Consider the following 22,384-nt stretch of genomic DNA (forward strand, 5'->3'; position numbering starts at 1 on the left):
CTAACTTTGCTGACAAGCATATTGTATTGGACTTTATCAAATGCCTTTTGGAAGTCCATGTACACCACATCAACCGCATTAGCCTCATCAACCCTCTCCGTTACCTCATCAAAAAACTCAAGCAAGTTAGTTAAACATATTTTTTCTTAACAAATCAGTTCTGGCTTTCCTTAATTAATCAACATTTGTCCAAGTGACTGTTAATTTTGTCTTGAATTATTGTTTCTAAAAGCCTTCCCACCACCGAGGTTAAAGTGAATTAATATATTGCATAGTGAAAATTATATATTTCCAGTATCAGGTGAAAGGCTATTATTATGGCCAGCTATGTGAGGAACTATGCTTTTTTGTTCTTTCATTGGATGTGGGTATCGCCTGCCCATCCCTAATTGCCCTTGACAACTAGGCCACTTCAGAGGGCCGTCGAGGGTCAACCACATTTTCTCATTTTTATAGCAGTAAAACTGAGAAAGATGCTTTTGTTGCTTTTATCTCCTTATATAGCTCAGTGTCAAATTTTGTTTGATAATGCTCCTCTGATGTACTTGGGACTTCTTACTATGTTAAAGGTGCTATATAAATGCAAGTTGTTATTGCAACAAAGGGTTTTAACAAAGAGAGAAAAAATGCCTGGAGTGTGGAGCACAGTTGAGGGAGATGATCAAAGGCATAGGTTTTGAAGAAGCTTTAGAAAGTGAGATCAGAAGTAGCAAGGGGAAGATGTATAGAAGAGAGTACCAAAGTGCAGAACCAAGACAACTGAAAGCTCTACCCTTGGTGTTGAAGATGAAAATAATACACAGGAGCTCGAAGAATGGAGGACATGAATGGCACTTGAGTCTGGAGATCACAAAGGTAGGGAAGGGCGAAGATGTTGTTTGATTTCTAGACGAGAATTAGATTTTCATTTTTGTGCATTGGGAGATAGGGCGCCAATGGAAATTGGCAAGCAATGATAATTCAAGATAGGATTCAAGGGACAGAGTTTTGGATGAGTTTGAATGTATGTAAGATGGGGTTCCAAAAGCCACAGGGAGAATGTTGGAGTCATGGCTTATAACACCTCCATACATGCACTGCAGAGAACAGAGATGCTGCAACACATAGGCACACAATTTGCCCTTTCAGCAAATATTTGAAAAACTGCCTGATGTCCCCTTGTGCTAGATGCTTCCTTAGAAGAAAGAATATCATGGGAGGACGACACGACTGTATGGTACACTGAAGAGCAGTGGAAGCCCACTATCAGTGTCTCTGACTAACTCAGATGTGCCTCCCTCAGTGTCAAAGCTTTATTGTGATGTAGTTGCTAAAGATCTATGTTTTTGAGACTGGTTCTACTGATTTGTGTACAAGGCATTTCCACTGTCACAGTGAACTTTGCAGTTGCAATTCAAATTTTGCTATCTTGTATACCTCTACAGTGTCACCTTTCAGTCATCTCTCAAGGCTTAAACCCCCAAGTTTCTCCTGGTCTTTCCTCATAGCTTAGTCCCCCGTGTCTAGGAATCAATCTTTTTTGCACTGGCTCCAAAGCTCAAGTGTCTCCCTTTAATCTTGGTGACCAGAAGGTGATATGCGTTAAGGCCTGGTCAAATGAGGGCTCCGTACAGTTTGAATTAGATTTGTGCAGGCTTGTATTTTACTGTTTTAGAGTCATAGAGTCGTACAGCATAGAAACAGGCCCTTCGGCCCACCACGTCCATGCCGACCATAATGCCTATCTATACTAATCCCACCTGCCTGCATTAATTCCATATCCCTCTATGCCTGTCCAGATGCCTCTTAAATGTCGCTACTGTTCCTGCCTCCACCACCTCCTCAGGCAGCTCATTCCAGATACCCACTATTCTTTGTGTGAAATATTTACCCCTTTGATCCACTTTAAACCTCCTCCCTCTCACCTTAAATCTATGCCCTCTAGTTTTAGTCACCCCTACCATGGGAAACAAACTCTGGCTATCTACCCTATCTATGCCTCTCATAATTTTATATACCTCTATCATGTCCCCTCTCAGCCTCCTTCGCTCCAGGGAAAACAGACCCAGCCTATCCAATCTCTCTTTTAACTCAAGCCCTCCAAACCAGGCAACACCCTTGTGAATCTTTTCTGCACCCTCTCGAGCTTAATCACATCTTTCCTGTAGTGCGGCGACCAGAACTGCACACAGTAATCCAAATGCGGCCTAACCAATGTTATGTACAACTGTAACATGACGTCCCAAATCTTGTACTCAATGCCTCGGCCGATGAAGGCAAGCATACCATACACCTTCTTCACCACCCTGTCTACCTGTGTTGCCACTTTCAGGGAACTATGTACTTGCACCCCAAGGTCTCTCTGCTCAAGAACACTCCCCAGGGCCCTGCCACTCACTGTATATGTCCTGCTCTGGTTTAACCTCCCAAAATGCATCACTTCACACTTGTCTGCGTTAAATTCCATTTGCCACTCCCTTGCCCACTTTCCCAGTTGATCTATATCCTGTTGTAACCTTAGACAACCTTCTTCACTGTCCACTATTCCACCAATTTTGGTGTCATCTGCAAACTTACTAATCATGCCCCTCACATTTACATCCAAGTCATTAATATATATGACAAACAACAGAGGACCCAGCACCGATCCCTGCGGCACACCACTGGTCACAGGCCTCCAATCTGAAAAACAACCCTCCACTACCACTCTCTGCCTCCTATCACCTAGCCAATTTTGTATCCAATTTGCTTGCTCACCCTGGATCCCATGTGTTCAACCCTTCTGGACCAGCCTACCATGCGGGACCTTGTCAAAGGTCAGCTAACTGTGATTGTGTGATTCAGCATTCTGTTGCTTTGTTGATTGGTATTCCACAGTGATTTGCCATGTTGAACGCCAACATTATTAATATGCTGAGATCTTGAGCTGTATTTTCCTGCCCATTTCCTGCACTGGGAGGCGAGAGTATTGGCAAAATGGTGGGGGAAGGCATCGGGAGGGGACCCCAATGTCTTTTGGCTGCCATGCCATATTGTCAGCAGCAGGAAAGTTGATGGCTCAGCTGCCCGCTAGGTGACCAATTAAGGGCCACTTCCTGACTGCAGGATTTTGTCCACTTCAGGAGGACCCTCTGCCCGAGATCGCCTGGTGAAACCTGGCAACCACCCAATGGGCTCTGGTGGGGGCCCTCCCTTTATGGGCACTCCATTGCCCAAGGATGCCTCCCTAGCGGCAATGAATACCTCGTGGGTGCTCAACGGTCCCCACCACCAACCCCCCCCCCCCCCTCCCGGATCACTGGGGCCTTCCTGCCCTGTCCCGTAAGGTCCCAACCACAATTACCCCCTTTTGAGGGTGCCCTGCTATTGAGGCACCCTCTCCCTGGTGTCAGATCGTGGTGGCATTGCTGAGCTACCAGCTCACTAATTGGATGGCAGCCCTGTTGGCAGACTATTAGTCAGCTGCCGCCAGGCAAAGCAAGGTCAGCTCCTACTTTCAGTCCCAGCGGCAAGTTTTTGCAGTCAGCGATAAAATTCAACCCCTTAAGTCACATATTTTATTCTTCCTATGTGCTGTACTTTATAGCTGTTCATCTCAAAGTTCATCTGCCACTGTTCTTTCCATATATATAAAATGGACTGAATTTTGTGGTCAGCGGTAAAGTAAGGACATTCGCTGCTGATTTTGAAGAAAGCTGCCCACAAAGATCTGGTGATCTCTGTGGTGGGTATGTCCCCTTTCCTGATGGCAGTTTAAATCTGGAAATTTGGTTCCAAATCAAGGGGATGTTTTGCCATGCTGCAACAGTGATGTCAGCAAGCAGGTAGTCAACCAATCAAATTGAAGTATTCACATACAGCAAAGCAAGAAGTTAAAAGCTCTTAAAATCCTTCACTTTTAATTAAATGTTCAGATAGTGAAATAAATGTAGCATGTATTAAGATAGAAACTGAAATAAAGATAAACAGACTTAAAAAATGAAAAAAGGTCTTTAAAATATGTGGAATTTTTAATCATTGTGGAGAAATTCAACATTCGACAAATATGAAATTAGCTTTTCAAGGCCAATGTGGGTGTTTGGGGGTAGTAATTATGAACTGAATACCCCATTAGAAACTCAGTTACACCTTATTCAACAAGGTGTAACCTTTACCAGAATTTGTACAGTGAGACTAACAGCATTAGACTGAAAGTTCTCGTCAATTCATGATTGCAGTGAAGAGAGCTGTCTGTGAGAACCTCAAGAGCGCACCCTATGGAGGAGTGTCGTCTCACTGACAGCAACTTCTTGATTTCCAGGATATTCTGTGTATATCCAAACTCCCAAATTTGCTGTCATATTGTCATGGAATGAGGTGATGATACTTAGTAGCTTTGGTGGACATCCGATCTTTTCTAGTAGTCTGAAGAGACCACGTCTGCTGACGAGGTCAAAGGCTTTGGTGAGATCAATGAAAGCAATGTAGAGGGGCATCTGTTGTTCACGGCATTTCTCCTGTATCTGACGAAGGGAGAACAGCATGTCAATAGTCGATCTCTCTGCACGAAAGCCACACTGTGCCTCAGGGTAGACGCGCTCGGCCAGCTTCTGGAGCCTGTTCAGAGCGACTCGAGCAAAGACTTTCCCCACTATGCTGAGCAGGGAGATTCCACGGTAGTTGTTGCAGTCACCGCGGTCACCTTTGTTTTTATAGAGGGTGATGATGTTGGCATCGCGCATGTCCTGGGGTACTGCTCCCTCGTCCCAGCACAGGCATAGCAGTTCATGTAGTGCTGAGAGTATAGCAGGCTTGGCACTCTTGATTATTTCAGGGGTAATGCTGTCCTTCCCAGGGGCTTTTCCGCTGGCTAGGGAATCAATGGCATCACTGAGTTCCGATTTGGTTGGCTGTATGTCCAGCTCATCCATGACTGGTAGAGGCTGGGCTGCATTGAGGGCAGTCTCAGTGACAGCATTCTCCCTGGAGTACAGTTCTAGGTAGTGCTCAACCCAGCGGTCCATCTGTTTGCGTTGGTCAGTGATTATGTCCCCCGATTTAGATTTGAGGGGGGTGATCTTCTTGATGGTTGGCCCAAGAGCTCTCTTCATGCCATCATACATTCCTCTGATGTTTCCGGTGTCTGAGGCCAGCTGAATATGACTGCATAGGTGTTGCCAGTAGTCGTTTGCGCAACGCCTAGCTGTTCTTTGTGCAGTACTTCTGGCTGCTTTAAGTGCTGCGGATGTTAAATCGCTGGGGGCTTTCTTGTAGTTCAAAAGTGCAATTTGTTCAAAAAAGTTCAAAAGGCACAATTCAACATGGTGGTTCCTCATCAGAGCCCTTTCCTATCCTGAGTGGTGTGAAACAGGGCTGTGTTCTCGCACCCACACTTTTTGGGATTTTCTTCTCCCTGCTGCTTTCACATGCGTTCAAATCCTCTGAAGAAGGAATTTTCCTCCACACAAGATCAGGGGGCAGGTTGTTCAACCTTGCCCGTCTAAGAGCGAAGTCCAAAGTACGGAAAGTCCTCATCAGAGAACTCCTCTTTGCTGACGATGCTGCTTTAACATCTCACACTGAAGAATGCCTGCAGAGTCTCATCGACAGGTTTGCGTCTGCCTGCAATGAATTTGGCCTAACCATCAGCCTCAAGAAAACGAACATCATGGGGCAGGATGTCAGAAATGCTCCATCCATCAATATTGGCGACCACGCTCTGGAAGTGGTTCAAGAGTTCACCTACCTAGGCTCAACTATCACCAGTAACCTGTCTCTAGATGCAGAAATCAACAAGCGCATGGGTAAGGCTTCCACTGCTATGTTCAGACTGGCCAAGAGAGTGTGGGAAAATGGCGCACTGACACGGAACACAAAAGTCCGAGTGTATCAGGCCTGTGTCCTCAGTACCTTGCTCTACGGCAGCGAGGCCTGGACAACGTATGCCAGCCAAGAGCGACGTCTCAATTCATTCCATCTTCGCTGCCTTCGGAGAATACTTGGCATCAGGTGGCAGGACTATATCTCCAACACAGAAGTCCTTGAAGCGGCCAACATCCCCAGCTTATACACACTACTGAGTCAGCGGCGCTTGAGATGGCTTGGCCATGTGAGCCGCATGGAAGATGGCAGGATCCCCAAAGACACATTGTACAGCGAGCTCGCCACTGGTATCAGACCCACCGGCCGTCCATGTCTCCGTTATAAAGACGTCTGCAAACGCGACATGAAATCGTGTGACATTGATCACAAGTCGTGGGAGTCAGTTGCCAGCATTCGCCAGAGCTGGCGGGCAGCCATAAAGACAGGGCTAAATTGTGGCGAGTCGAAGAGACTTAGTAGTTGGCAGGAAAAAAGACAGAGGCGCAAGGGGAGAGCCAACTGTGCAACAGCCCCAACAAATAAATTTCTCTGCAGCACCTGTGGAAGAGCCTGTCACTCCAAAATTGGCCTTTATAGCCACTCCAGGCGCTGCTTCACAAACCACTGACCACCTCCAGGCGCGTATCCATTGTCTCTCGAGATAAGGAGGCCCAAAAGAAAGAAATTTGCTGTTAATTTCAGTGGCATGATGATGGCCAATGTTGACATTTCACCATCATTATTAGAGCAAATTCTGGGCCATTGAATCACTAATTGTCCATTTCTGACAATTTAAATTTTGGAGGCATTTTAGCCACTCCATTAACTTCATCTCATTTACCCCATCTAAATTACTTATTCCAAGTATTCACTTGGGGAAACATGAACTGAAAATGGAGATGAGGGAGATTCCAAATTTGGTCATTTCATTTTACAAAAAATGGGAAATCAACAGTTTCCTTTCCATAAGCATAACATTTATTCCTTAATATAGTCATTTAGCATTTTCTGGCAGAATGGTTGTTTTTCTCTCAGCATTAGATACGTTCAGCTGAATATACCTGTTGCATATTCTACTTCAAAATAAAGCACACAGATGCTGATAATATTTAATTCTTTGTTTAAACATTGATGAGAAAATAGGGTTTTCGAGGTTAAGTATAATTACTTTCAAAGTTGCTTGAAGTAAGTTATATCAAATGGTTGTCTGGTATTTTGTTGATATTGTCTGAATCAGTAATGTGGCCCAAACCTTAAATTACTTCCAGATGATGTTGTGCATACGATTTCAGTGCTGCATAGTTTTACAAGCTATTTCAAGTAATTATTACCCAAGATAAGAATAATCTGTTGGTTTTCACACTGTTATGAGCAGGTGAGAAAGAGGTCTAGGGTTCCCTTTCACCCTTCACCTGCTCTTACTGTAACGGTTTAATTTTAAACACACTGTGTTTTCAGCTCCACCTTGGTGAATCCCTTTTCACCGCATTCCAATTATAAGTTGTTAGTGAATTAGTTAGAGATACAGCACTGAAACAGGCCCTTCGGCCCACCGAGTCTGTGCCGACCATCAACCACCAATTTATACTAATCCTACATTAATTCCATATTCCTACCACATCCCCACCTGTCCCTATATTTCCTTACCACCTACCTATACTAGAGGCAATTTATAATGGCCAATTTACCTATCAACCTGCAAGTCTTTTTGGCATGTGGGAGGAAACCGGAGCACCCGGAGGAAACCCACGCAGACACAGGGAGAACTTGCAAACTCCACACAGGCAGTACCCAGAATTGAACTGGGTCGCTGGAGCTGTGAGGCAGTGGTGCTCACCACTGTGCCACTGTGCCGCCCTAAGGCAAATAAACCAGCACAAAGAGGCTTTCTTCAGTTTAAAGAAGAAAAGTTGAAATTTATTAACCTGAAACTTAAACTCTAATTCGGTTAACGCCTATGGATAGACGATGTACCCATGCTAGCATGAATACACGATACAGACATGCAAATAGAGACAGAAAAGGGCAGAAGAAAAAATAAAGTGGAAACGTTTGAGGCAATATCCGAAGAGTTGTTGTTACGGTTCTTCGAGCTCACTGTGGAGTCCTTGATTGTAGGTAGATCTTGCTTTTCGTTGGGGCCCAGTATTCTTCTTAAACCTTGTTCACTAGGAGACTTTTCTCTATTGGGGTTCATGTGTCTTCTGTGGATTCAGAGGCTTGTGAGAAAGAGATGGGAGCAGACAGGAGAGAGGTCTTCTCAGTCCAGGAGCAAACAGCTTTCTGCCCAAACTGTTTGTACAAATTCAAAAAACTCAAGTTGCCCAGCAGGTTAGTCATGTGACTAGCTGGTTTGGCCATGTCCGTTTGTGTATTTGGCCATCTTCGCAGTCAACCTGGAATGCGAGCTCCCCCACCTTCAGTGTCTGGTGGTCAAAAGTCCATTGTGGGTTGAATGTGTCAGGTCCTTTGTCCTTCCAATCGCCATCTGTTAATTTGCAAATGTCTTTTCCAGCCACAGATGATCTGTTTAATAAGTCCTTTCTTCACTCCAGTAACAGTTCAAAATCAATGTTCATGACAAAATTAATGTGCTTCATTCTTGGCAGGTGGGGGCCTAGCATGACAACACTAGCTAATTGACTGGTACAAACAAATGATTCACTTTGAATCGTGGTTTGCTGACTCAGATGAGCACTGAACAGAATATTCAAATAATTGGTTCATATTTGTATAACTCTCATATTTGTTAGTTCGGTGATTCGCAGATTATATGAGGCACTGTGTTTCCTCCTTATGTCTCAGCAAATATTTGAACTAAATGCATGTGAAGCAAACATGAACTGACAGCCACTGTGGTATTTTCCATTTCAGTATGCTGCAGACGGCCAGCCATTCACAGCACAATTACAGTCTGTCAAGTCATTTTGCGTTTGCTCCACTCATGGGCACCAAACTGCATAGTCATGTCCCTGAGTACATTCCTCTGATTTACAGACCGTCAGAGTCTGCTGCAGGCTGCGCCAGACTGTCCAACAGTGTGCCTTAGGGTTTGTTGCCAGTTTCAGCCACACTATATATTTTACAAATTGGCACTAGAGAACCACAGAGATCATTAAGTTACAGTAAACTGAGACCAGTTCTATTGCAGAAAGGATACTAATCAATTTTCTTACACAAACAAATGCATTTTTTCTACCATAGCTGAGCTTCCAAGGTCTGCTGGAAGCAATTTATTCCATGCAACTACTTCCACAATGTGAGGCACCACTGGGTTCAGCACAGAGATCATTTTCAACCATTCCTTACAGTTAAAATTCTAATTTTCAAGCCATGGCCCATTTGTTCCCCCAAATGTATTATTTCTCTGTAAGCTAATTTGCTGAAAAGTCACCTGAATGTTGGTAAGAGTATGGCAAACAGGAAGCAAATTGAGCAATGTATTTGTTTAAAAACGAAGTCCTCACAAAGCCAAAACAAAAGTTGAAGTACTTCACAAATCCAGGAGAACTTGCTATTGTATCTGCTCCCCTACAACAATCAAGTGTGTGTCTCTCTCTCTGTCTCAAATGCTTCTGTTGAGGGAGCAACTTCCTATTCTCCATCCATAGTTACTTTCATTTGCTCCGTAAGAGCTTCAGTCACAATGCTGTCTCCCTGTCTCCAAACACACCCACTTCCTCCATAATCTTTCTTCCTCTGTGCCAAACAAAAACTCATTTAACTTATGGAATGGTTTCCAAATAGCTATGGTGTCAAAAAAATCACAAAATACTGCTCCAGTTTTCACCATTGTACATACTGTCAAAATAACTTCAAAATGAAATATATATTTTTTGTTTGTGTCTTCAAGTCAAAATGCATCAGTTGCTTATTTGTCCACAACCATCTTTGTGATACAAATGACACATACTTTACCAGATCTTCTCCAAAAGGGGTTAGTCAAATGAATGTTTTAATAACATGTTTGCTAAATGCACACATTTGGGTATGTATAATATACACTGTGGTATAAGCAGAAAAGATGAATAGGCGGGAGGAAACAATATTCTTGAAACTCATGAACCCAAAATCATAATTCACTGGATTTTATTCATACAGATGGTGTGGCCTTGGGACTCATCTCATTGGTTTAGCTTCCTGTACAGAGAAAAGCAATAAAATAATCCGTTTATTCACGTGGACAGGATAAACTTACACTTCTCATAGGCAATAAGGGATACAGGTCTGATCCCAAGACATCGAAGTTAACTATTTATACATATCCTCCTGGTAGTTACAGACTTCAGGTTTAGACGAAACAACACCTTGTTCTCAATTAGCACATGGACATAAATAATAAATAAAAGCAAATACTGCAGATGCTGGAAACGCACCGTATAAAAGCAAGTCTTTCTTTCTCTTTTCCTTGATTAAGCAGTATGGATTTAACCAAGTGTTAATAAACTTCATGTTGCTAAGAGGATGCAAAATTAAATCGTGACCATATATTTGAAATCTTCAAGTTTCACTGAGAACTCAATTCTTCTCATACACCTTTGATTGTTGTTAAAATGGCTCTAATTCCTAAGAAATTAACATTGCAAAACCGAACAACACTATCCAAACTGGTATGTATAAGAAATCCCTCTCAGGTGCAGAAAACAGATGTATGTTATATACAAATGTGACAATAAATTAATTTTTCAAGGGGGTGTTATGCCGACTTTATTTCTTGTAAGGGAATGAGAGTAGTTATAACGTAACACAGATTTAATGATTACATTAGCGTTATTTCCAGCAAATATTCAGAACTGTATTTTGTGTATAAAAGCAGGGGCTGAAAAAGAGAGTTTGCAGGGGAGGTAAACACAATTAAAATGTTACTGAAAAATTAGATCACTTGCAATATAATGACTAACAGAGCAGATTTTCATGACAGCACCTGAGACCTTGTGTTGGAGTCCCAGAGGCAGCCAACACAAAGTCAGCTACATTATATGCAATAAATTTAAGTCAGTTCTCAGCTGCACAGCAAACAATGGTATCCTCACTGGACAAGACCTATATCCTGTCCATCAAACACTGACAAGTTTGTCTTATCCATGGTGCAGGAAAGAACTAAATGTGTTGTAGATTATTCAACAACCTTGAGAATCCAACTTTCCAAGTTACAAGCCAAACCTAAAAATAGAAGTGAGGGAAGGGTACTTAAAAAAAACCCAAAGAAATTTAGTGGAGAAAAATTACTGATAACACTCAAACAACAGGTTTTTATTTCCAATTTATATTATAATAAAAGCAAAATATGACAAATGCTGGAAATCTGAAATAAAAACAAAAAGTGCTGGAATTACTCAGCAGGTCTGGCAGCATCTGTGGAGAGAGAAGCAAAGTTAACGTTTCAGGTCAATGACCTTTCAATAGAACTGGCAAAGGTTAGAAAGGTTTGAAGCAAATAAGGTTGGGGTGGGACAGAAGAGAACAAATGGGAAGGTATTGATAGGACAGAGGGTCACAGAGAATAACTGACAAGGAGGTCATGAGGCAAAGACAAGGAGTGTATTAATGGTGTGGTGAAATACCAAGAGTTAATGCAGAGAGGGTGTTGAATGACAGAATAATGAAAGCACTAGCCAAAAGCAACACATGAAAAAAGTGGGCAGGCACATGGTTTAAAAAAAGTGTATGATGAAACAAGCTAAAATAAAATGAAATAAAAGTAAAAAAATACAAAGTTAAACCAAAAAAAGTAAAACTTTAAAAAAAAAGGGGGGGCTGCAGTCATGCTCTGAAATTATTGAATTCAATGTTCAGTCTGGTAGGCTGTAGCATGCCTAATTGGTAAATGAGATGCTGTTCCTGGAGCTTGCGTTGATGTTCACTGGAACTCTACATAAATTCCAGGAGAGAGATGTCGGCATGAGATCAGGAGGGTGTGTTGAAATGGGAAGTGACAGGAAGATCAGGGTCATGTTTCTGAATTTTTTATTTTTATTATAGCACAAGGACATGCCTTATCAGAGGTCAAAATGAATTGGCCTTATAGTGAATGAAAACAATATGATGAGTGTAATATTACTTGTTCCTTTGGTATGTGAACTATTGTAAGATTCACAGGACTCCAAGTAATATCCAAAGAATAAAAGCAAAATACTTCGGATGCTGGAAATCTGAAATAAAAACAGAAAGTGCTGGAAATACTCAACAGGTCTGACAACATCTATGGAGAGAGAAACAGAGTTAACGTTTCAGGTCAGTGACCTTTCATCAGAGGATCCAGAGATTATGGGAGTTTTTATTATAATTTAACTAGAACAGATATATATACACAGCTACTACAGGAGCCACATCTACACACATCTCACTCTTTCGGGCTATAGCCACAACTCTTTGGTTGTGTGTGATGCAACATCACCTCCTCCGATGACCTTCACTTACAACTTCTTAAGGTTGTTCCCTCTTAAGGTCATCCCATAACACCCCCCTTTTTTCCAAAGATAAAAACATACGTTCAATATACAATGCTGTTGCAGTTCAGACTAATTATACATGATTAAAACAAAACATTATTTACAAATAAGCAAGTTTAGTACTCTCTAAAATGTAGCAGAGGTTTGTTTATTCATCACGATCTTGTTACCGTAACCCTGTTCCCAGAGCTGAGCTCATCTTGACGACTCCTCTGAGACTCTGGTGACTCAGAACTCTGTTTAGCATGTTCTTCCTCTGTGCTCAAAGCCTCTGTACGTTCATCTTCAGACTTTGTCTTTGAACATGTCCATGATGCCACAGGGTTGTCACATGTAGTGTTGTCATACAGCTCTCTGAGTTGACTTTGGTTCTGTCTGAAAATCACACCATTAGGTGTCTGGACCTCGTACAATCTAGGCTGGTGGCATATCTTAGCAACCTCTGTAGGATACCAGGTTCCTGGTGCACGATTGAAGGCTCTGACCATCTGTCCTACTCACAATCAAGCTAATTCTGGTCCTGCTTGCCTGTCATACAATGCCTTTATCTTCCCTTGTTTAGAAAGCTTAGAAAAAATGATGACTGACAACATCACCAATCACCCGCTATCCCTCTGGCCTCTGGATAATCGATACAATGAACTGAAGCCTAAGGCGAGACTCCCTGTCATATCACCTCTTCATGTCAAAACCCCCCAGCCTTTATGTCGTCCTTTATATGGACTGACCCAATAAACGCGACCTGGATATATTGTACCATCTTCAGTGTATAACTAACTTCATGTAACGGGATACAAGTCACTCTGTCAGGCTGCACCCACAACTCACTGGTTGTGTGTGATGCAACATCTCCTCCTCCGGTGTCCTTCACTTACGGCTTCTTACGTTGTGGTCCCACAACAATGAGCACAGCTGATTTGGCGTTGGATCTGGACTATTCATGGCAGGAGTGGGTAGTTTGACAAAACTATATCAATAAATGCAATGGGGATCCTGGAGATTTTCTGTATTGTTCAGTGTGAGATACTATTAGGAATAATTGACATTCTCGCATTTGAGATCTTTGCCTGACCTTTATTTATGGATATGGAACCTGGAACACAACCAACTGAATCGACAGGAGCTTCATACTTTGTATCTCAAGTGAGCAAAAAATGCTGAGGGTGAGCAGATTGACCTGCCAACAAATGAGTTTAATCAGCAAACTGGATCGTTGCTTTTCAAATACCCATCAGCACCACAGACTGCAGTACTCTGAGCACTTATCCTGTGTGTCTCTGCAGTCAGCTTATCTGCAGCATGCAGCAGGATAGTGATGACCAAATTGCTTTTCTTGAATGTAAGAAAAATTCAGGTACAGAATAGAGGCTATGAAACTCATTCCTTAGTGCTGTAATTCACCCATCAGAGGACCCTGCTGTATCTTCAGCCCTAAACTTTGTGCTCAACTACTTTGACTGACAACAAATTACCACTGAATTAAAACAGCTCTTCTTGATGTACCTGCTTTAAAATTACTGTCCGAGTGTAATCTGACCAATGCATTGTAATGCCTTAGCAGAATTTATGTAGACTTCTAGTGGGTGATTTTCACCCTTTTCAGCTTGATTTTTAAATCACCTGATTCTCATCCCGATGAAATCAGTGGGATGAACATCAGGCGGTTTTACAATGAGTGGGTTGTAATATTACTTGTTCCTTTGGTGTGTGATCTATTGTAAGACTCACAGGACTACAAGTAATATCCAAAGAAAACATGGGTTTTTATTATAACCTAACTAGAACATATATTGTTACAACCAGGTGAGAAAGGTGTCTAGGGTCTTTTACTATCTTCACCTGGTCTTATTGTAACAGGGTTTAATTTTGAACACACTGTGTTTTGAGCTCCCCGTTTGTGAATCCTTGTTCACAGCTTGCTAATTATAAGGCAAAGAAATGAGCACAAACAGGCTTTTTAATGCCTATGGATATACAACTTGCCCATGCTAGCATGCGCACATGATACACACATGCAAATAGAAACCAAAAAGAGAAGAAAAATAAAATGGAAAGGTTTGAGGCAATATCAAAAGAGTTTTTTGTTTACTGTGCTTCGAGCTCACTTTAGTCCTTTTGTAAGTAGTCTTGCTTTTCATTGGGGCCCAGTATTATTCTTAAACCTTGTTCACTGTAGGAGACTTTTCTCTCTTGGGGTTCATATGCCTTTGATGGTTTCCGAAACTGGTGCGAGCAAGATGCGAGCAGACAAGAGAGAGGTGTTCTCAGTCCAGGAGAAAACAGCTTTCTGAGTTCAAAATCCCTGTTGGAAATTCAAATTCAAAAAACTCCAACAGTCAGCCAGTCATGTGACCAAACTGGTCCGACCACATCTGTTTGTGTATTCGGCCATCTTGGTAGTTAACCTGGAATGCTTCAACGTCTGGTAATCAAAAGTCCATTGTGGATTAAATTGGAGCAGGGAATAGCCCCTTTGTCCCTTGAAGTACAGTCGGTTGATATGCTAATATCTTTCTCCAGCCAAAGTCTCCAGTTGTTTGTTAAAGCAAGTTCTTTCTTCACCAACAACTGTTTAAAATCAATGATCATGTGGCAAAATTAATTTTCCTCATTCTTGGCAGGTGGAGGGCTTTCCTGACAATATATACAAACAGTTACTGGAACATCCACATCAAAACACATCTCATCCTGTCGGGCCACACCCACAACTCTCAGGTCATGTATGACATGACATCACTTCCTCTGGTGACCTTCACTTAGTGTCTTAAGGTGGTTCTCTCTTAAGGCCATCCCACAACATCCCCCTTTTTTCCAAATATAGAAACACATGTACAATATACAATGATGTTGTTCAGATAAACAATACATGATTAAAACAAAATGTTATTTACAGGTAAGCATATTTAACACTCTAAAACGCAGAGGAGGTTTGCTTATTCGTCCCAATCTTGTTATTGTAAATCTCTTCACAGAGCTGAGCTCGTCTTGATGTCTCCTCTGAGACTCTAGTGACTTGGAACTCTGGTTTGCATGTTCTTCCTCGTAGCCTCTGGACGTTCATTTACCAACTTTGTCTTTGAATGTGTCCGTGATACCACAGGGTTGTTGTATGTACTGTTGTCATACAGCTCTCTGAGTTGACTTTGGTTCTGTTTGAGAATCTCGGCATTAGGTGTCTGGACCTCGTACGATATAGACTGGTCGCATATCTTAGCAACCTCTGCAGGATACCAAGTTCCCGATGCACGATTGATGACTCTGACCTTCTGCCCCATTTTCAATCGAGCAAATTCTGGTCCTGCTAGCCTGTCATACTATGACTTCATCTTTCCTTGTTTAGAAAGCTTAGAAAAATGTAGACTGGCAACATCAGCAATCACCGGCAATCCCGCTGGCCTCCAGGTACTTGCTGCATCCAACTGAAGCCCAAGGAAAGACTCCCGGTCATCTCACCTCTTTGTGTCAAGACTCTCAGCCTTTGTGTTTCCTTTACATGGACCAACCCGATACGCTTGACCTGGGCATTTCCTACCATCTTCGGTGCGTTACTGAATTCATGTAATGTGACTAACCTCAGCATATGGACGTTCTGCGACAGCTGGGCCAGCTTTGTCTACAATATAAACATTTGTGGTAACTATTCGGAGCTCCCATAGTTGTACTGTAAGGTTATTGTTCCAATGAACTTGATTGGAGAGCCATTATAGACAGTCAGCCTAGCTATGGTGGGTCATACCATAAATTCCCATTTCTTTAAATACATGTCCTTAAGTACGGTTGGGCAGAATATTTGCATTTGCTCTGCGTCAATTTTTACTCTGAGCTTATGCTTGCTGCTCTTCTGCAGACATATATTCCCGATCATGGCGAATGCCTCAGATTGCGTAATAGCATTGACAGGTTGTTCCAAATTAACTATAGGAAATGCTTACTTGCTGTTCACACAGTGCATTCTTCATCCATGTCCTCCTGGTAATCTGTCTCTCTGCTGACCTGATGTACCTGCTTGGGCTTTTGTTGTGTGTTGGCATGCCTTTTGTTGTGTTTGCCATTCTGTCTTGCAGATGTTCTCTCTACATGTGATGTGCCACCATTCCTGTGGGTAGTATCTGAGCTCGGTTATCTGCGCTACCTTGCCCAATGTCCTCGCATGCCATAAACTTTGCAATGGTTCTGGTACGACAACAACTGTGAATTGGGTGAATCAGGCCACATTTGTCACAAGGCTTCGCAGACTTCTGGGCCTTGGTTAGCATACCAATTGTCATAGCCGCCCCCAACGCTTGTAACTGTTGGCGTCCAGCCATGATGGCTTCAAATTTCCTTCCATCACTAAGTAGTGCGTCTATGGTATGCCCTTTCTTCTTTCCTAGCAGTCTTTTTGGAAGACCTGTATTGGGGTAGATGTGATTCCTAGCTCTATAACCCGTTCCGACAATTCAGTAGCTGCAAAATCGTATTCTTGAGCTTTGTCTCAGCACCTTGCAACAAACTGGTTCATGGACTCATCTTGCTTTTGCTGGTAGGACATAGGCTCAAGACTATGTTCTTGAAATTTACCTTCAACTTCAGTTCTGCTCCAGAAATGTTCCTAGGTTATTAGTGTCATTCTGATATTCAGCTGACAATCTGTTGCAGGACCTCGTTGCCCAATGTGATCTTTATCTCTTTGCTGGTTCATTCACTTCCTGATCCATGAAACAGTTCCATTTGCTGTTGAAACAGTTTAAATTCTGACGCTATGTCCAACGCTTTCCAATCTATAACTGGATATCTGAAAACCATTTTCTTAATGATCCTACTTTTTTTGTATATATAGGACTTTTTACAGATTTTCTTTTTCACACGAACACTTTTTTCTTGTATCGCCAGGTTCATTTTCTGCAGTCCTGCTCCTTTAAGAATGAGAGACTACAGATTATCCTTTTTTTTAAACTGAGCATTTTTAAAAAACTGCAGCCAGCTGCAGCTTGCAGTACCAGCAACTCCCACAATCAGCCTTTCTCACTGTGCTGTGGACCTCCAGTGGTGCTGTTGAGTTCTTCCCTCTTGTTTTGGCTTAGGCCCCTCCCACAAAACTAAGAAACTGGGAAAACTAAAACAATAATGGCCTCAGCTACTGCTTTTTCAATGTTCGACCCACTGTAAGATTAGGTGAAAGCTCCGATCTCCTCACAAATTGTCTGCTGTACTCAGGGTTTTAACACCTCCTGGGGTCCTGGCTGTAGCCTAGCTCTCTGCAGTGTTGTGAGGTTTCCTGCTAACTGCTCTCCTGCCGGATCATCAGCCACTCCAGGTAGGCAGCCTGCTGTTCTTTGTTCTCACTTGGTAAGTTCTTCAGAAAAATCAAATGCTGCCACGATGTAATATTTGGTGGTCTTTAGAAAAAATATATCCCACTGCTGCCACAATATAATATTACTTGTCCCTTTGGTGTATGATCTATTGTATGACTCACAGGACTACAAGTGATATCCAAAGAAAACATGAGTTTTTATTAGAACCAAACTAGAACATTTATATATATAATAATTATACACACATGCAGTTAATGCACAAGCCACATATAAAACACATCTCACTCTGTTGGGCCACACCCTCAACTCCCTGGTCATGTGTGACATGATATCACTTCCTTCGATGACATTCACTTACAGATTATTAAGGTAGTCATCTCTGAAGGTCACCCCATGACATTGTCAGGTTACTGTTCAGGCAACATTGTTGAAAATTACCCCTGAATTCTACTTTTCTGATTGGAAAAACAATATCTTCAGAGCCAATTCCAACTGCATTGAAGCAAATTTCCCCGCCATGGATAGACTTTATAGGAAATAATTGTGTCAAGATGAATGCACCCACAATGGTTGCTAAGGGTTATGTTAATATCCCTTCACTTATTTCTTTGGCTCCCCTTATTACATAATGTTGTAAAAAAAAATTTAAGCCCAGCTCTTAAATCATCTTGTTCGAAATGTACATAAATTAATGTGTGATTCAGTAACGTGCTGTTAGTTTCATAGCAGAGGGGAATAAATCCTGTCATTTCTGTGACTGAATCAGAGCACCTGGCAGCTGTAGATAACAAAGATTCCACTTAAATATATCCCAGAGTGACAGATACTGTTCTGAAATTAGAAGTAGAGAAGAAATGGAGATTCAGTCAAAATAAAGAAGACAGAAGGAAAATAAATGTTGATGAAACTACAGACAGCTAAACTGAAGTTTAATGCTGGTGCTAGACAGTTTCACTTTTGAGTGGTTTCAATTGGGTATTACGGTCCAAACTGCTCCCAAAGCAAAGCAGAGTGGCATTCCTACAACTGCAAGTGCATCAGTATTTGCAGGGATCCCAGTAATTCGTTGGTATTCATAAGAGATCTGCAGAAGTGAGAGAAACCCCAATGAGTGTTTAACTATTTGAAGGGATCCCCAGGCATGCATGAATATTTGCATGTTTTCCCCATATGTGTGTCACTATTTACAAGGAATTACTGTAGTATGTAAATATTTGAATTTAGTCCCCGGAGGTTACTAATATTTTCAGCAGATCTGCCACACACAAGGGTTTGAATACTACTATTCTAACCTGCTGCATTAGCTACTGCATTAATCTGAAAAGGCTGCAGTGACATTTTTATTTAGTTTCTTCCTTTTACTATTTAAATTGAGTGCCTCTCTGGCTTTTAGCCTCTCTGCTATACGTTATTTTCTGATCAAAAGAGAAGACAGTTAATCGCCTCCCACATGTCCATTAATGACTGTCATAGTGCTTCTTTGTTGAGCCATGAGATTGGATGAAGCTGACTGACATCTCAAAGTCCTCCCCCTCCCTAAGGGAAGTGCTGTGCCTCCAATTCTTACATCCTTGGCATCCTCACTTGAACTGTGAACTCGCATTTTCAGAATTTAGTTCAAACTGTCATCCTACCTTTCTGTCAGATAGCATTGGTACACTTTTATACTTTTCCTATAATGAGACAAATTATCTATAAATTTGGCTATTTGTGTACTATCAAACAAACCCTATTTGCATTACATAAATCATGGATTTGAAGATATAATTTTGCATTTTCTCTCTTACTTTATAACTTTCTCAGGATCCTGCAAGTCCTTTCTAACAATTTTATGTGGTTTTCTAGAATTTTAAGTAAAATTCATAATTGATTCTAATACGGCCTCACAACTTACTGATCCTCTTCCCTGACCTTTATCATTAATTCCGCTGCTAGAGATTGCTGAATGGTCTGTTCGACTGTATAAAAATGAGGTCAAGTGAGTTGATGGCTTAGCCAGTGGCTCACTGTTCAAATATTCCCTGCATCAGAGAGATTGTAAAGTTCATTCACTCTTGTTTAATCACATGCCTGGCAAAGCTATTTAGGTTCAGGAATCCAACTAAATAGTTCCTGTATATGTGAGATGCTATAGTTGAGTGGGTATGTAAAGTTCCGCAAACTTGCTTTGCACAGTTGTGTTGTGTCGCATTGTCTCACAGTTCTGCAATATTCCCTTTTAGTTTAACAGATCTTACCTGTGCTACATACCTTTTGTATACACACACAGGGCCTTCCCAAAGAAAAAGTTGAGTTCTCTAAGTACAAGTACATGTTACCTGTACATGACCCTTTATATCCTTGGCTAGCAAAAAATTTATCAATCTCAGATTTATCATAACCAGTAAGGTTTCACTTGTGGTCACTGAGGCACAAGGAGGAGTGCCATAAGAAGTGTCAGATCTAATTTTGGGGAAAAAAATGAAGAAACTTGAACTCTTCAACCTTAAAAGGAAATGTGCAAGAGGTAACTCTAGAAAAGTATATAAGATAGTTAATGGTACAGAAAAAGTAAATCTGGAACATGACATGAGTGGGGCAAGGGTACACAGAGTCACACTAATAGAAGGCACATTTAGGACTGTGTCTTTCTTCATTTAGTTCTTCTCGACATCAGGAATGATCAACAATTGGAATGAACTCCTAGATAGAGTAGAGAAAGTGAAGGGGAAATTCTAGGATATTGCTGGATGTATGTAATAAGATGGGCCAAATGGCTTTCCTCATCTGTCATTATTTGTGATGTGAGTATGCATTCTTTCACTAAAACTGCTGCACTTTTAATAAAGGTTAAGTACTTACATCACATATCAGGATATACAACGTGGACAAGTGGACTGGAATTACTTGATACTCACTTCCTGTGGTCCCAAAAGTGGCACATACCTGAAGGCCTAATGTTACAGAAAAGATAAATGTTCTTATATTCAGTTTGAAAATCTATTCTGAGCGGGCTAATGTTCAACTTTCGGCCTTCTGGACTGAAAATAGCAGGGAATTGCCGATTTATGTCTCTTACATTCTTTCCAATTAGAATGTCACCAACACTGCAGACGAAAGGAATTTTTTTAACAAATGACTATCTGCTGTATTCCAAAAATCCTGCACTAGCACTGTATGGGAAGAGGAAAGTAAAATATACTACCATGGCTGTGGATTGTCATATAGCTGTGACCAGCACTGTAACAGGAATTTATTAAAATTTTTCGGAACTCTTAATAAACTAATGGAGGCACAAAAAAATCATTGTGAAAAGCAAAGCAGGTCAGACACAGGAGTGTCTGTCAACACCTGCGTGACTGATATATCACAGTTTTAAAATCGATGTCTGTGGCATCTGGATAGATACGACCCATATTTCACTTCAGGTATATTTAAAAAATAAAACTAACAAATATATGGATGTGGTGCTTCCCAGAGCACTACACCTTGAAAATGGTAGTTACTGGAAAATAGGAACTAACATAGCCCCTTGAGCCTATTCTGCCATTCTGTTAGATCATGCCTGATCTATACCTCAACTTCATTTACCCACCTTAGCTCTGTGTTCCTTGTTAGCCTTATCTAATAAAAATCTATCAATCGCATCATATTCCTCAGAAAACCCACCTTCAACCTCTGTGTCCTCACCGACTACTGCCCTACCTCCAACCTCCCCATTTTTCGTCAAGATCCATGAATGTTTTGTTGCCTCCCAGATTCATGTCCACTTCTTCCACAACTCTGCTCATATCTCTCCAATCAGTTTTCCACCTGTCTTGTGGCACCAAAATTGACCTAACCAATGTCATGAATGAGAATGACTGTGAAATTGTCCATGGTACATTATAGCTCTTTATCATCCTTTAGCTCTTCGCCATCTTTTTCGACCCCTCCACTTTCTCTGTACAGTCAAATTGCTTGTCCAACATCTAGTCTTGGATGAGCTTTAACTGCATCCAACTAAACATTGGGAAGAACAAAGCAATTGTATTCAGCTCCGACCACAAATCCCATACTTTTACTACTAACTTCATCACCTTCTCTGGGCACTAATTCAGGCTGAACCAAACTGTTCACAATCTCAACTCTGTTTGACCCAATCCCATATATTCTCTCCCTCACAAAGGCTGCTTACCCCCACCTTTGGAACATTACCCAGCATCATCCCAACTGCCACCGAAACCATCGTTCATGTGTTTGTCATGTCCATACTCGATTACTCTAATGATTTCCTGACCACCATCCCATTTTCCACCTTCCATAAACTTCAGCTCATCCAAATGGCATTTGCCAAAAAACCCACATATGCCTACATTCGCTACTGATCCCCCAATGCCTTCAGTTGAAAATTTGTATCTTTACATATCCCTCCACAGCTTTGTTCTTCCTTATCTCTGTAACCACATTCAGCCTTACAACCTTCTCCCATCCACTGAGCTCTCCAAATCTGGCATCTTGTCTATTTTGCCCCCCTCCTGTTGTCCCACCATTGGCGGCCATGTCTTCAGCCACATAGACCCTGCACTCTGGAATTGCCTCCATAAACCCATCTGTCTTTCCACCTCCCTCTGTTCATTTAAGATCTTTTTTAAAACCCACTTCTTTGCTTACCCCCTCCTAATATCCATTTTCCTTGTGAGTACCATGGAACATTTTTCTATGTTAAAGGCATTATGTAATTGTTATAGTGAAGATTCTGACTGCTGCAAGGAGATTGTACAAAGGTGTGAGCACCACAATCTGTTTCTCTTGCTCTTGTTCATCTTTGCAAAGTGCATTGAAACACTTTTCCAC

At 41.6% G+C, this 22,384-nt stretch overlaps 1 protein-coding gene across 5 annotated transcripts in view; it reads left to right on the forward strand.

Moving 5' to 3' along the window:
* The window catches only part of LOC137380015 (contactin-4-like), a 1,659,092-nt gene that overhangs the window by 1,581,337 nt on the left and 55,371 nt on the right, over nucleotides 1-22,384 (forward strand). The gene's annotated exons all lie outside the window — the stretch shown is intronic.

Source organism: Heterodontus francisci, chromosome 19 (assembly GCF_036365525.1).
Source record: "Heterodontus francisci isolate sHetFra1 chromosome 19, sHetFra1.hap1, whole genome shotgun sequence".
In the NCBI taxonomy this organism is placed as follows: domain Eukaryota; kingdom Metazoa; phylum Chordata; class Chondrichthyes; order Heterodontiformes; family Heterodontidae; genus Heterodontus; species Heterodontus francisci.